Below are 14,292 nucleotides of genomic sequence, written 5' to 3'. Positions count from 1 at the left end.
ATAAGCAACCGTCTACCATCATCCGCTGTCTTCTTTCTTCGAGCCAGTTGTGTAGCCAAATGGTTAGTTCTCCCTGTATTCCATGTGATCTAACCTTGCTAACCGGTCTACCATGCGAAATCTTGATGAATGCCTTACTGAAGTCCATATAGATCACATCCACCGTTCTGCACTCATCCTCTTCACTACTTCTTCGAAAAACTCAGTCAAGCTAGTGAGACATGTCTTCCCATGCACAAAGCCATGTTAACTATTCCTATTCAGTCCTTGCCTTTCCAAATACTTTAGGTCCTGTCCATCAGGATTCCGTCCAACAACTTACCCATCACCGATGTCAGGCTCACTGGTCTATAGTTCTCTGGCTTTTTCTTACCACCTTTTTTTATAATAGTGGCACTACATTAGCCAACCTCCAATCTTCCGACACCTCACCTATGATTATCAATTATACAAATATTGCAGCAAGGGGCCCATCAATCATTTAGGAGAAAGTGAGGACTGCAGATGCTGGAGACCAGAGTTGAAAAGTGTGGTGCTGGAAAAGCGCAGCAGGCCAGAGCAGGAGAATTGACGTTTCAGGCATAAGCCCTTCTTCAGGAATGAGGCTGGTGTGCCAAGCGAGCTGAGATAAAAGGTAGGGGGGAGGAATTTGGGGGAGGGGCACTGGGAATACGATAGGTGGAAGGAGATGAGGGTGAGGGTGATAGGTCGGAGAGGGGGTGGGGGCGGAGAGGTCGGGAAGAAGATTGCTGGGGCAATTGGGTTGGTTGGTGCGGGTGTCCCAGAGGTGTTCCCTGAAACATTCCACTAGTAGGCGGCCTGTCTCCCCAATGTAGAGGAGACCACATCAGGTGCAGCGGATACAGTAAGTGATGTGTGTGGAGGTGCAGGTGAATTTGTGACAGATATGGAAGGATCATTGGGGCCTTGGAGAGAGGTGGGGGGGAGGTGTGGGCGCAGGTTTTGCACTTCTTGCGGTTGCAGGGGAAGGTGCCGGGTTGGGTTAGTGGGGGGGTGTGGACCTGACGAGGGAGTCGTGGAGGGAGTGGTCTCTCTGGAGCGCTGATAGGGGTGGGGAGGGAAATATATCCCTGGTGGTGGGGTCTGTTTGGAGGTGGCAGAAATGACGAAGGATGATACAATGTATCCGGAGGTTGGTGGGGTGGAAGGTGTTAACCAGTGGGGTTCTGTCCTTGTCGTGATTGGAGGGGCGGGGTTCAAGAGCGGAGGTGCGGGAAGTGATGGAGATGCGGTGGACAGCATCGTCGACCACGTCGGAGGGGAAATTGTGGCCTTTTAAGAAGGAGTCCATTTGGGCTGTTCGGTAGTGAAATTGGTCCTCCTGGGAGCAGATGCAGCGGAGGCGAAGGAATTGGGAATATGGGATGGCGTTTTTACAGGGGGAAGGATGGGAGGACAACCAGTACCTACATTCAGACCAACACAATTTGGACCCAACCAGGACAACCAGTACAGATTACACCTCCTCCCAACCTGCCCCCTGTAAAAACGCATCTGTGTCACACAACACAATGGAGTGCATTGTCAATGTGAAGGTGGGATTCTGTCTCCACAAGGACTGTGCATTGGTCCCTCTTACTGATACTTTCATGGACAGATTCATGTGGAGCCAGCAGTTTGATAAGGATGAGGTTATGTATGTTGTTCTCTCTTGTTGATAGAGCCCTGTTTGCCACTGTCATTGCTGTGCTCTGGACAATGGCAGGTGCCCTGTCTGGTGTGATACTTTTCTTGAGATTGTTCAGTGGTTAGATATAGCTGGGCATCTAGCTGGGCTATTTCAGAGCGCGCAGTCAAGAGTTACATGTAAGCCAGACCAGGTAAGGACAGCAGACACCCTTCCTCCTTTTGTGAACCAGATGTGTTTTTACAACAATTGACAATGGTCGTGGTCATCATGATACTTTTAATTTAATATGTTTTTTAAAAATTCAAACTCCACAATCTCACAGTTTTTAAATGGCTAGTCCAGTTCAATTTCGGGTCAATGGTGGTCCTCAGGATATTGAAAGTCAGTGATACCATTGAACGATAAGGGAAACTGGTTAGAATTATAGAAGGCTAGAATCCCTACAATATGGCAAGAGGCTATCCCACCCATTGAAACTACACATCTCTCCAAAGAGCATAGCTCCCAGACCCAGTCTTCCACCCTATTTCCAAAACTTGCATTTACCACAGGTAATCCACCTACCCTGAACATGCCTGGACACTACAGGGCAATTCAGCACGGCCAATCCACCTAACCATATCTGATCCATTGATTGCAGGATCACTTACCTCTGTCTATACTTTCTGCTTATGCTTTTTAGCATGTAAGTAGTCCTCTTTAGTAGCTTCACCAGATTGATACCTCATTTTTAGGTATGCCTAGTGCTGCTCCTTGCACACTATCCTGTACTCTCCATTGAACCAGGGTAATGGTAGAGTGGAGAACATACTGGGCTGTGAAGTTGCAGATCGTGCTGGTAATCCACCCAGCCTTCATGTCTCTGGACACAGTGGGCAATTTAGCATGGCCAACCCACCTAAAGTGCACATCGTTTGACTGTGGAAGGAAACAGAGCAATCAGAGGAAACGTACGCAGACATCAGAAGAACTTGCAAAAACCACTTTAGACTAATCTTAGGTTTTATTAGCTCTTGTTGGAGAAGATCACTTGCGTGATGCCAATGTTACTTATAACGTTGTTGGGTAATCAGGAGTTGACAATGACATATCCTTTTCTCCCAGTGGACAATCAACTTGTCCGGGGTCACAGGAAAGAATAGCCACTAGGATGAGGCCATGGAAAACCCCGACCACCCCCAACCTCACTGGCAGTGGCACTGTTGGGGGTTAGTGGGGAGGCTGGTCCTGGAAGGTGGTGTATCCAGAGTGAGAATTGGCAGGAAACAAATAGTTGATTGGTTTGTGCAATTGTGACCAGTCAAAGATGCCAAAGGTCATCAGCAGCTCAATGACAACCTAATGGTTTCTGGTGGCTATAATTGGTACAGTCTCCAGTGTACTGGTTGGTAAGGTGTTGTGTCTCTCGCGCTCTCTGTCTGTGCAGTAAAAATATTTGAAGCCTGAAGAAAGCCAGTTTTTTTTCTCCCACTAGTTAGATGTTTTTTAGATTAGATTAGATGTTGGAAGCTGTAGCCTTTAACCAATAATCAAGAGACTTTGTAGTTAGTGTACCAGTAGCCCTGTGTCTCCTCCAAATAATTGACTAGGACCTGGAGACAAGAGATGCTTTTTGCTTTATTCATGCACAAATGTTGGTGTCTCTGGCGAGACATTTATTACCCAGCTCTAAATACCCAGGGGCAATTAAGAGTCAACCACATTATTGTGGGTCTGGAGTCACATGTAGGCTAGACCAGGTAAAGATGGCAGTTTCCTTCCCTAAAGGGCATTAGTGAACCCAATGGGTTTTTTCAACAATTGACAATGACTTCATGTTCATCATTAGACCCTTAATTCCAGATTGTTTTTTTTAAATTGAATTCAAATTCCACCATTTGCTATGGTAGATTTGAACCTGGGTCCTCAGAACATTAGCTGAGTTTCTGGATTAATAATCTAGCAATAATATCACCACTGAGCGACTGAAGAACAGAAAATCATGAGGAATAGAAGGATCATCTCAGTGAACCATATGAACTAATACGATTCAACCGTTTCTCAGTTTTGCTGGCTCCAACCCATAAAACCACGTTTTGTTTTTGTCTGTGTCTGTATGAGTGGAGGTTTTTAAAAGGGAGGGGGGTTTGAGAGTTTTAATTAGAGCCATACGTTGATAAATCATTGCTGTTTACTTGTGATTAGAATTTACCTATTTGTAATGTTGGAACTGTTAAGTACAGGAACTTGTTCAGGGCTTTCTGTTAATGTGATTCCAAACAGGTAAATCAAGGAGTTTGGATGCTTTGATTAAATCATGATGAATCAAAACTATTCTAAAAGATGAAAGACTAAACAGCAATCTAGGTTTGTTCAATACATCGTATCGGTTGCATGGCACTATGATCTTGTGCTAGAAATTCTGTGTTTTATGATCCTGCCCGACTAGCTACCTGACAAAGGAGCAGCGCTCCGAAAGCTGGTACTTCCAAATAAAGCCATTGGACTAAGACCTGGTGTTGTGTGATTTTTAACTTTGATTAAATCATTAACTTTTGTGGTGATTCCAGGCTTGGTGGGGTTTGAGAATCAGTGCACTCTCCCAGGTGTAATAGGGTATATTGTAACTTCTTGTAAATGCAGTTTGAATAAAGGCACTGAATGTGGCTCACACATTAGATTTGATCAGAGTTCTTCTCCAAATGAAAACAAAAGATTTATAAAGAAGGCACTCCACTGGATTTTGAAGTTGTGCTCCCCGCAGTGGTGTTAACAAGAAACCTATATAGATCATGGCATCATGAAAGAAGAAAGAGAGACCTGCATTTGCATATCACCTTTCATAACCTCATAGAAACATAGAGTATTACAGCACAGAAGACCATTCGACCCATCGTGTCTGTACCAGCTCGCTAATGAGCTACTTAGCTACTCCCACACTCCAGCCTTAACTCAGTAACCCTCTAACTTCAACACTTCCGTTGCAGTAATTTTTCAAATCAATGTGGTTTCTTTTCAGAGATTTTCTCACTGTTGTAATCTGGCGAATGTGGCGGGTAATTTGCATACAGCAGGCTCCCACAAACAACACTGTTATAATCACCAGTCACATTTCCTCGTCACATTTTAATCACTCCACTTTCGGTAACCATGGTTCAGCTCCATGGAAACCATAGAACTGATACAGCACAGAAGGGGGCCATTTGGCCCATCGTGTCCATACCGACCCAAAAACATGCAGATGCACTTTCTCATTTCAACTTCCTGCACACGGCCACGCAGCCTTTAAGGTACAGACCCAGATACTTTTTCAAAGAGTTTAGGTTCTCTGCCTCTACCATCAACACAGGCAGCAAATGCCAGACACCCAGCATCTGCCAGGTTAAAAAAGCTTTAAAAAAAGCTCCCTCTCATGCTTCTGCCACCTGTTTTGAATCTATGACCCCTGCTGTGGAAATCTCTGCCAAGGGAAACAGGTTCTTCCTGCTGACTCTAGGCTAAGAGTCTCAGCTCCATAATTCCCTTTCTAAACCATTCTGACTTTCTATGCCTTTGTCCAACTCTAAAGTACTTCTTAAAACTTTGGCATTCAGTGACCTTACTTTATGTTTCTTTATGTAGCTCAGTGTCAAGTATTTTTTGACACTCACTTCTATGAAGCTCTTTCAGACACTTTCCTGTTTTAAAACTGTTTTATAAATGTGAGTTGTTGTTCTGTTAAAACCCTATGTCTGACCTATGCCTGGAAGTAAAGGTTAAGCGCTGCAAACTTACACCTCTTGTCAACGTAGAGTATTATTGGCTGGTTTACATAGATGTCCCAGAGCTTTAGTTTTAAATGCATGATTACAAATATCCAGTGGAAATGATGAGCTGAATCACATTACAAGGCAATTAACAGATGTTCTGACAAACCCAGAAATACTGTGAGTGCCAACAATTAATGTGGAAGTGTAAATTCCTGCAAAGTACTTGTGTCACTCCCACAAAGAGACAAACGCAGCAAGTCTCAAATGGAGTGAGTCGCTCCAGCAATCATTTTTAGAGATATTGTTATGAAGAATTAACTTGTAGAATTATGTTGTACTTGTAGAACTGATTTATTTTGGAAATATAATGTTACTTTATCTGAGTGGTAATGGGAATGGGGTGAAACGCAGTCGCTACCTCTCCATGTCCAATGTTTAATTTGATTAATGAAAATGTTTGGATAAGGAAACACTTCACTGTGCCATTTTCTGTTGTTGGCTCAGTTATAGTAAAAGCATTGTAAAACTAAACCACATCAATCAAGTCCTGAGTCTAAATAAAGGAAACTATAATGGTATGAGGTGTGAGTTGGCTACGATAAATTGGGGAGCGTCACTCAAAGGGATAATGGCGGATAGGCAATGGCAAACGTTTAAATAGTTACTGCAAGAATTTTTCATTTCTGTCTGACGCACAAAACACAGTAAAGGTGGCTCAACCATGACTAACAAGGAAAATTAGCTATAATCCATTATAAAAGATTTAATAGCTAAGTTATGGAAAACAATACAGGATCTGACGGAGTCAGGGTGGATTTAGAAAAGGCAACTCATGCTTGACAAATCAACTGGAACTTTTCAAAGGTTTAACTCATAGAGTTGATAATGGGGTGCAAGTGGATATGGTTAACTTAGACTTTTGTAAGGTTTTCCATAAGGTCCCTCATAAAAGATTAGCATGTGAAGGTAAAGCGCATCGGATTGGGGGGGTAGTGCACTGACATGGATAGAGAGCTGATTGGTAATCAGGACTGACATGTAAGGAGGTATTTGACTGGTCAGGACTAGCTTCACAGGGGTTTAGAAGAATGAGGGGGGAATCTCATAGAAACCTATAAAATTCTATCAGGACTAGGTAAGATAAATACAGGAAGGATGTTCCCGATGACTGGCCAATTTTGCAGGACTGTTATGGTGACCCAAGGAGGGGAAATCTGAGGCTCTCTCCTTCCAGTCAACACAATAGAGGCTGGGGGAGGGAGTAAAGTCAAGCGAAAACATCAAAATCAAGATTGTTTGGCCTGTATTTGTACTAAGGACTGCACAGCCAAGGCAGTGGATGGAGCTAAGATCCAAATCAGTCACAATCTAACTGAATGGCTGAGAATCCTGGGGAAGAGGAGCTGTATGGCCTCCTCCTTTTGTGTTCCAAACTTGAATCATCATACATTCCCTACTGCGTGCAAGAATGCCATTCAGCCCATCAGGTCCACACTGACACTCCGAAGAGCATCCTATACAGACCACACACCTGCCTGTCCCAATATCTGTAACCCTGCATCCCAGTTCCAACCGTCCAGCTCAGCACCATCCTCATGACCCATCCCATCTGTCCATCTTCCTTCTCATCTACCTGCTCCACCCTCCTCTCTGGCCTATCACCCTTACCACCACTCCTCCATCCACCTATTGCACTCTCAGCTCCAAATCCCCATCCCCCATTTATCTCTCCACCCCCAAGGGTCCCAGCCTCATCCCTGATGAAGGGCTTTTGCCCGAAACGTCAATTCTCCTACTCCTCGGATGCTACCTGACCTGCCGTGCTTTACACCCTCGACTCTAATCGCCAGCATCTGCAGTCCCCAGTTTGGCCCTGCATTTTCCATAGCCAATCCACCCAACCTGCACACCTTTGGACTGTGGGAGGAAAGAAGAGCACCCAGAGGAAACCCACGCAGACATAAGGAGAAGGTGCAAATCCCACGGAGTTACCAGAGGCTGGAATCAGACCTCGGTCCCTGGTGCTGTGAGGCAGCAGTGCTAATCACTGAGCTACTGAGCTAGCATGAAAATTGAATTGTATCAATTCCGAAAACACCAAGGACTGTGAATGACTTCAGGGCCTGGAAATGAGGAAAAGAATATTTAAATTTCTGCGCAGGGAAAAGTGGGTGAAATGAGAAGAGAAAAATGAGTCCTTCAAGAATGCTTATGATTAATGAAAGAAACTCAAAGTTAAATTGAAACATTTTTCTTACATCACTTCAGCGATAATTCCGTTCTGGAGAGGTGCTGATTTTGTTTGAGTGCCTCTCCAATATGAAACCTGGTACCAATCTGTACTCAGCACAGTTAAGGACAGGGAGAATAAACACTCTGAGAGCACACAGTCCTGATAGAGCAGGAATTTTAAATGACTGTCATCTATTCAGTGAGTAAGCCAATTGTTTATTTGATTTATAAATATCTTATAAATAAACAATTTGCACAAAGAGTTCAAACCCAATGTGATTGACTGTAAAGAGCACTGGCACTCTGAATCTTAAAAAAAATTACATAACAGTGAAGTGGAAACTCAATTTAATGTTCTCAATTTTGTCAGGAACACTCGTCTGACAATTATAAACCATCAAAACCTGCATTTGCAAGGCAAACACACACCAAAAAAAATACCAAGACAAATAAGCCAAGGTGCTTCACCGAGACATACAAAACAACAAGGCCAAGTAGGAGATATTTGGGAAAAAAACTGCAGAAAGCTGCAACACAAAGGGATTTAGAGGTACGCAGAAAATGAGCACACAATACAGCGGGTAATCAGGAAGGCTGAGGGAATGTTGACCCATACTTCAAGGGGGTTGGAGTATAAGAATAGAGAAGTCTTATGCAAATGGAAAGGCATTAGTGAGGCCACATCTGGAGGACTGTGAATAATAGCTCTGGTCCCCTTATTTAAGAAAAGATATCATTTCATTGGAAGCAGTTCAGTGAAGATTCACTGGGATGATTCCCAGTGTAGGATGTTTCTCTCACGAGCAAAGGCTAAACAGGCTGAGAACCTACCCACTGAAGTTGAGAAAAATGAGAGGTGATCTCATTGAAACATATAACGTAAAGTCATAGAGATATACAGCATGGAAACAGACCTTTCAGTGCAACTCATCCACGCCGACCAGATTAATCTAGTCCCATTTGTTAGCATTTGGCCCATATCCCACTAAACCCTTCCTATTCATATTCCCATCCAGGTACCTTTTGAATGCTGTAAATGTCCCAGTGTCCATGACTGCCTGCGGCAGCTCATTTATTGAAATATTCGTAAGAGGCTTTGACAGGGTAAATGCTGAGAGGAGGTTTCCCCCTCATGGGAGAGTCTAGGACCAGCGGGCATAGTCTCAGAATGAAGAGGTGCCAAATTAAGACTGAGATGAGGAGGAATTTCTTCTCTCAGGGGGGTTGTGAGTCGTTGGAACTCCTTGCCACATGGAGCTGTGTGGGGGCAGAGTCCTTGTGTATACTTAAGGCTGAGATAGATTCTTGATCAGACGGGGATTCGAGGGTTATAGAAAACTCAAGAAAGTGGACAGGAGGAAGATCAGGTCAGCTATGATCCTGATGAGTGACAGAGCAGGCGCGAAGGATTGAACGGTCTACTCCTGTTCCTTATGGCCGTATATTGCTAAACCTTACCAAATGTTTGCTAAATAACTAGGGCAAAAAGGGATCCAAACCCAATTTTAATTGAACTACCATTAGTGACCGTGTTTCTCTTGTGTCATAGCCAATAAGGCATGGAGAAAATCCCAAAGGAAACACTATTGTTTTCAGGTTTAAATATGAATTGGTTAAAAATGAGCGACCTTGCTGAATGCAAAGAATGGCCAGGGCCCAGGATCATATTTCCAGAAAGCTTCTGAACCCTCTGTATTGTACAGACCTTCCAGCTAAAACTAATACAAAGGGCTTGGAGATAAGCTAGGAGAAAGTGAGGACTGCAGATGCTGGAGATCAGAGTCGAGAGTGTGGTGCTGGAAAAGCACAGCAAGTCAGGCAGCATCCAAGGAGCAGAAGAATCTATGTTTCGGGCTTAAGCTCTTCATCAGGAATGAGGCTTGTGGGTCTGGGCTGAGAGATAAATGGGAGGGGAGTGGGGTTGGGTGAGGTAGCTGGGAAAGCAATAGGTGTGAAGGTGAGGGAGAAGGTGATAGGTCAGAGAGGGGAGAGATGGACAGGTCTGGAGGACAGTGCCGACTTGGAGGCTTGGGACTGGGATAATGTTGGGGGGAGGGGAAATGAGGAAGCTGTTGAAATCCACATGTATCCCGTGTGATTGCAGGGTCCCAAAGCGGAATTTGAGGTGTTCCTCCTCCAGACGTCGGGTGGTAATGATTTGCAGTGGAGGACGCCCAGGGCCTGCATGTCCTTGGTGGAGTGGGAGGAGGAGTTGAAGTGTTCAGCGACGGGGAGGGTGGGGTTGGTGGGTGCGGGTGTCCCAGAGATATTCTCTGAAATGATCTGCAAGAAGGCGTCCTGTCTCCCTGATGTAGAGGAGACCACATCAGGTGCAACGGATGCAGTAGATGACATTGTTCGAGGTACAGGTAAATTTCTGACGGATGTGGAAGGATCCCTTGGAGTCTTGGAAGGAGGTGAGGGGAGTGGTGTGGGCACAGGTTTTGCACTTCCTGTGGTGGTAGGGAACGGTGCCAGGAGTGGGGTGTGGGCTGGTGGGGGGGAGTGTGGACCTGACGAGGGAGTCACGGAGAGAATGGTCTTTTTGGAACGCTGATAGAGGTAGGGAGGGAAATATATCTCTGGTGGTGAGGTCCATTTGGAGGTAGCAGAAGTGGTGGAGGATGATGTGATGTATGCGGAGTTTGGTGGGGTGGAAGGTGAGGACCAGGGAGGTTCTGTCCTTGTTGCATTGGGAGGGCTGGGGATCAAGGTTGGTGGTGCATGAAGTGGAGGAGATGCGCTGGAGGGCATCATCAACCACGTGGGAAGGGAAGTTGCGATCGTGGAAGAAGGAGGCCATCTGGGACTTTCTGAGGTGGAATTGGTCATCCTGGGAACAGATGCGGCCAAAGTCGAGGAATTGGGAATAAGGGATGGCATTTTTACAGGAGGTAGGGTGGGAGAAGGTGTAGTCTAGGTAGCTGTGGGAGTTGGTGTGCTTGTAGTATATGTCTGTGCTTAGTTGATTGCCAGATAAGGTGATGGAGAGGTCCAGGAAGGGAAGGACATTGCCGAGATGGTACAAGTGAATTTGAGGTCGGGATGGAAGCTGTTGGTAAAGTTTATGAACTGTTCAACCTCCTCGTGGGAGCATGAGATGGTGCTGATACAGTCATTAATGTAGCGGAGGAACAGGTAGGGGGTGGTGCCGGTGTAACTGCGGAAGATGGACTGTTCCACATATCCGACAAACAGGTAGGCATAGCTGGGTCCTATGCAGGCACCCATGGCTACCCCTTTGGTTTGGAGGAAGTGGGAGGAGTGGAAGGAGACGTTGTTGAGGGTGAGGACCAGTTCAGCCAGGCGGATGAGGGTGTTGGTGGAAGGCATGATTTGGAGATGCTGGTGTTGGACTGAGGTGTGCAAAGTTAAAAATCACACAACACCAGGCTATAGTCCAAAAGGTTTATTTGGAAGCACTAGCTTTCAGAGCGACGCTCCTTCATCAGGTGGTTGTGGAGTATAAGATCGTAAGACATAGAACTTATAGCAAAGCTTTACAGTGTGATGAAATTATATATTGAAAAAGACCTGGATTGTTTGTTAAGTCTCTCATCTTTTAGAATGACCATGTTGCGTTCAGTTCTTATATATATAAATCGCAGAACAATAAAATGTTACATTCTCAAGTGAATTTTAACAATTGGTGTCATGTCAGCCCAGATAATGTATTGAAGGTGTGAGCTATCCTGTAAGAGACTGTCTGTGCCACAATGGTCAGACTGATTCTAATCTAAGAAATGGATTTACAGAATCTTACATGGATTCATGCAGTTTTTGAGCAAAGTAGAATGTAATTCTGCAAGTTCAAATTCACCCCCCAAACTTATATGTGTATGTGTGCATGTGGATGTGCGTGTATGGGGGGTTTGGGGGTGGGGATAGGGATTGAGTGCCCGTGAGAGAGTGAGTTATGTGCGTGAGTATGAGTGTAAAGGGGTATAAATCTGTGAGAGGGTGCATGTGTGAGTGTGGGAGTGTATGTATCAGCATATTCGAGAGGGTCTGCGAGTGAGTGGGTCTATAGGAGTGTGTGTGTGTGTGTAGGAGTGTCTATGTGACTGTGCCTGTCTATCTGTGTGTATAGTGCAATGGAGTCACCTGTAGTGTGACATGAACCTAAGGTACCGGTTGAGGCCATCCCCATGGTTACCAAACTTGGCTATCAGCCTCTTCTCGACTACTTTTCATTGTTGCCTGGCCCGAAGTCCACCTTGGAGGATGGTCACCCGAAGGTCTGAGGTCGAATGTACTGGACCGCTGAAGTGTTCACCAACTGGGAGGGAACCCTCCTGTCTGTTGATTGTTGTGCGGGGCCCACTCATCCATTGCCGTAGCCTCTGCTTGGTCTCGCCAATGTACCATGCCTCAGGGCATCCTTGCCTGCAGTGTATGAGATAGACAACGTAGGCTGAGTCGCATGAGTACCTGCCACGTACATGCTGGGAGGTGTCCCCACGCGTAATAATGGTATCTATGTCCACACTCTGACACGTCTTGCAGCACCTACCGTGACAGGGCTGTATGGAGTTGTCCTGAAAGCCGGGCAGTTTGCTATGAACAATGATCTGTTGGAGGTTTGGCGGTTGTTTAAAGGCGAGAAATGGAGGTGTGGGATAGGTGTTGGCGAGGTGCTCATCCTCATCATTAATGTGGTGCAGGCTGCGAAAAACATGGCGTAGATTTTCAGCTCCTGGGAAGTACTAGACAACAAAGGGTACCCTATTGGTTGCAGCTTGTGTCTGTCTCCTGATGTTGAAGGCAACTTGAAACCCATTGTACAGGGGACCCCCCTGGCTTCTGTCACAACAGATTTTTTACAGAAACTCAGCAGCCACGACCTGTCAAACCAGGAACATTCCTCTTCACAATGGACACTTCACCAGCATCCCCCACAATGACAGCATCATGGCAACAGCCTCAGTACTCAACACCAACAACTGCTAATCTCCAAGCACCAGTCTACAACTCATCTGCTTTATCCTCGATCACAACGTCTTCACCTTTGACAACAAGTTCTTCATCTAGCTACACACAACAGCCATGGGGACCAAATTTGCACTCCGATGTGCCAACATTTTCATGCACAGGTTCAAGCAAGAATTTTTCTCTACGCAGGACCTCCAACCAACATTATACACCAGGTATGTTGACAACATTTTCTTCCTCTGGACCCATGTCGAGGAGTCACAGATAAAACTACACAGTGACATCAACAGGTTTCATCCCATCATTAAACTGGACTACTCTCTACTATCTGTCTCATTCTTGGACACATGCATCTCCATTAAGGATCAGCACCTCAGCACCACACTCTACCGCAAACCCACAGACAACCTCACAATGCTACACTTCTCCAGCTTCCACCCAAAACATATTAAAACAGTCATCCCCTATGGACAAGCCCAGGAGGCATGTGATGGACACCTGGATGCCCTCATAAGAACAGGGCATGATGTTCAACTCATCGACCGCCAGTTCTGATGTGAGAAACCGTAATGACCTCCTCAGGAAACAGACATGTACTACAACCAACAGGGTACCCTTCGTTGTCCAGTACTTCCCAGGAGCTGAAAAACTACGTCATGTTCTTCACAACCTGAAACACATTATCGATGAAGATGAGCTCCCCGCCAAGACTTTCCCCACATCTCCATTTCTCACCTTTAAACAACCACCAAACCTCAAACAGATCATTGTCTGTAGCAAACTGCCCGGCTTTCAGGACAACTTCATACAACCCTTTCACGGTAGACACTGCAAGACGTGTCAGAGTGTCAACACGGGGTATCACCATTACGTATGGGGACACCTCCCACCATGTATGTGACAGTTAATCATATGACTGAGCCAACATTGTCTATCTCATACACTGCAGGCAAGGATGCCCTGAGGCATGGTACATTGGTGAAACCGAGCAGAGGCTACAGCAACGGATGAATGGACACCGCACAACAATCACCAGACAGGAGTGTTCCCTCCCAGTTGGAGAACACTTCAAGGGTCCAGGACATTCGGCCTTGGACCTTCAGGTGACCATCCTCCAAGGTGGACTTCAGTAACAACGAAAAGTGGCTGCACAGAGGCTGATAGTCAAGTTCGGTACCCATGGGGATGGTCTCTCTCCCTCTCTCTCTCTCTCTCTCTCCCCCCTAAAGGTACACACACACTCCTACAGACCCATACAGTCATGCAGACCCTCTCACACACGCTCACACATACACTCCCACACTCACACATGCACCCTCTTACAGACTTATACACCTTTACACTCACACACATACTCACACTCACACACATACACACACTCTCTCACAGACACTCATAACGCTGCCCCCCCCACCCCGATTATGTTCACGATGAAATGGAAACTCTGAAGCAGAGGTGGAGGGGGGGGAATGGGGGAAGTCATGGGAAGTTCCACTAACAGATTAATGACCTTTGACACCTCAACACATGAAATGCCCATAGAGTCATACAGTCACACAGCATGGAAGTAGGCCCTTCGACCATAATCCCAAACTAAACTAGTCCCACCTGCCTGCACTTGGACCACATTCCACCAAACATTTCTTATTCCTTTACTAATCCAAATGTCTTTTAAGTGTTCTAACCGTACCCACATCCTCCATTGCCTCTGGAAGTTCATTCCACACAAAATCCATTAAGCTGGTGAGG

General features: G+C 45.6%; 1 protein-coding gene across 3 annotated transcripts in view; it reads right to left on the bottom strand.

Moving 5' to 3' along the window:
- Window positions 1-14,292, bottom strand: part of prlh2r (prolactin releasing hormone 2 receptor) — a 122,867-nt gene that overhangs the window by 52,594 nt on the left and 55,981 nt on the right. Inside the window, exon 3 of one of the 3 annotated variants that reach the window (XR_009644962.1) lies at window positions 11,912-11,997. The exons of the other annotated variants lie outside the window; for them this stretch is intronic. The gene's annotated coding sequence lies outside the window, so the exon portion shown is untranslated. Of the gene's footprint in view, window positions 1-11,911; window positions 11,998-14,292 lie in introns of those variants that run through there. 3 annotated transcript variants of the gene reach the window in all.

This window comes from Hemiscyllium ocellatum, chromosome 8, assembly GCF_020745735.1.
Source record: "Hemiscyllium ocellatum isolate sHemOce1 chromosome 8, sHemOce1.pat.X.cur, whole genome shotgun sequence".
In the NCBI taxonomy this organism is placed as follows: domain Eukaryota; kingdom Metazoa; phylum Chordata; class Chondrichthyes; order Orectolobiformes; family Hemiscylliidae; genus Hemiscyllium; species Hemiscyllium ocellatum.
This window is presented reverse-complemented; position numbering and strand designations above follow the sequence as displayed.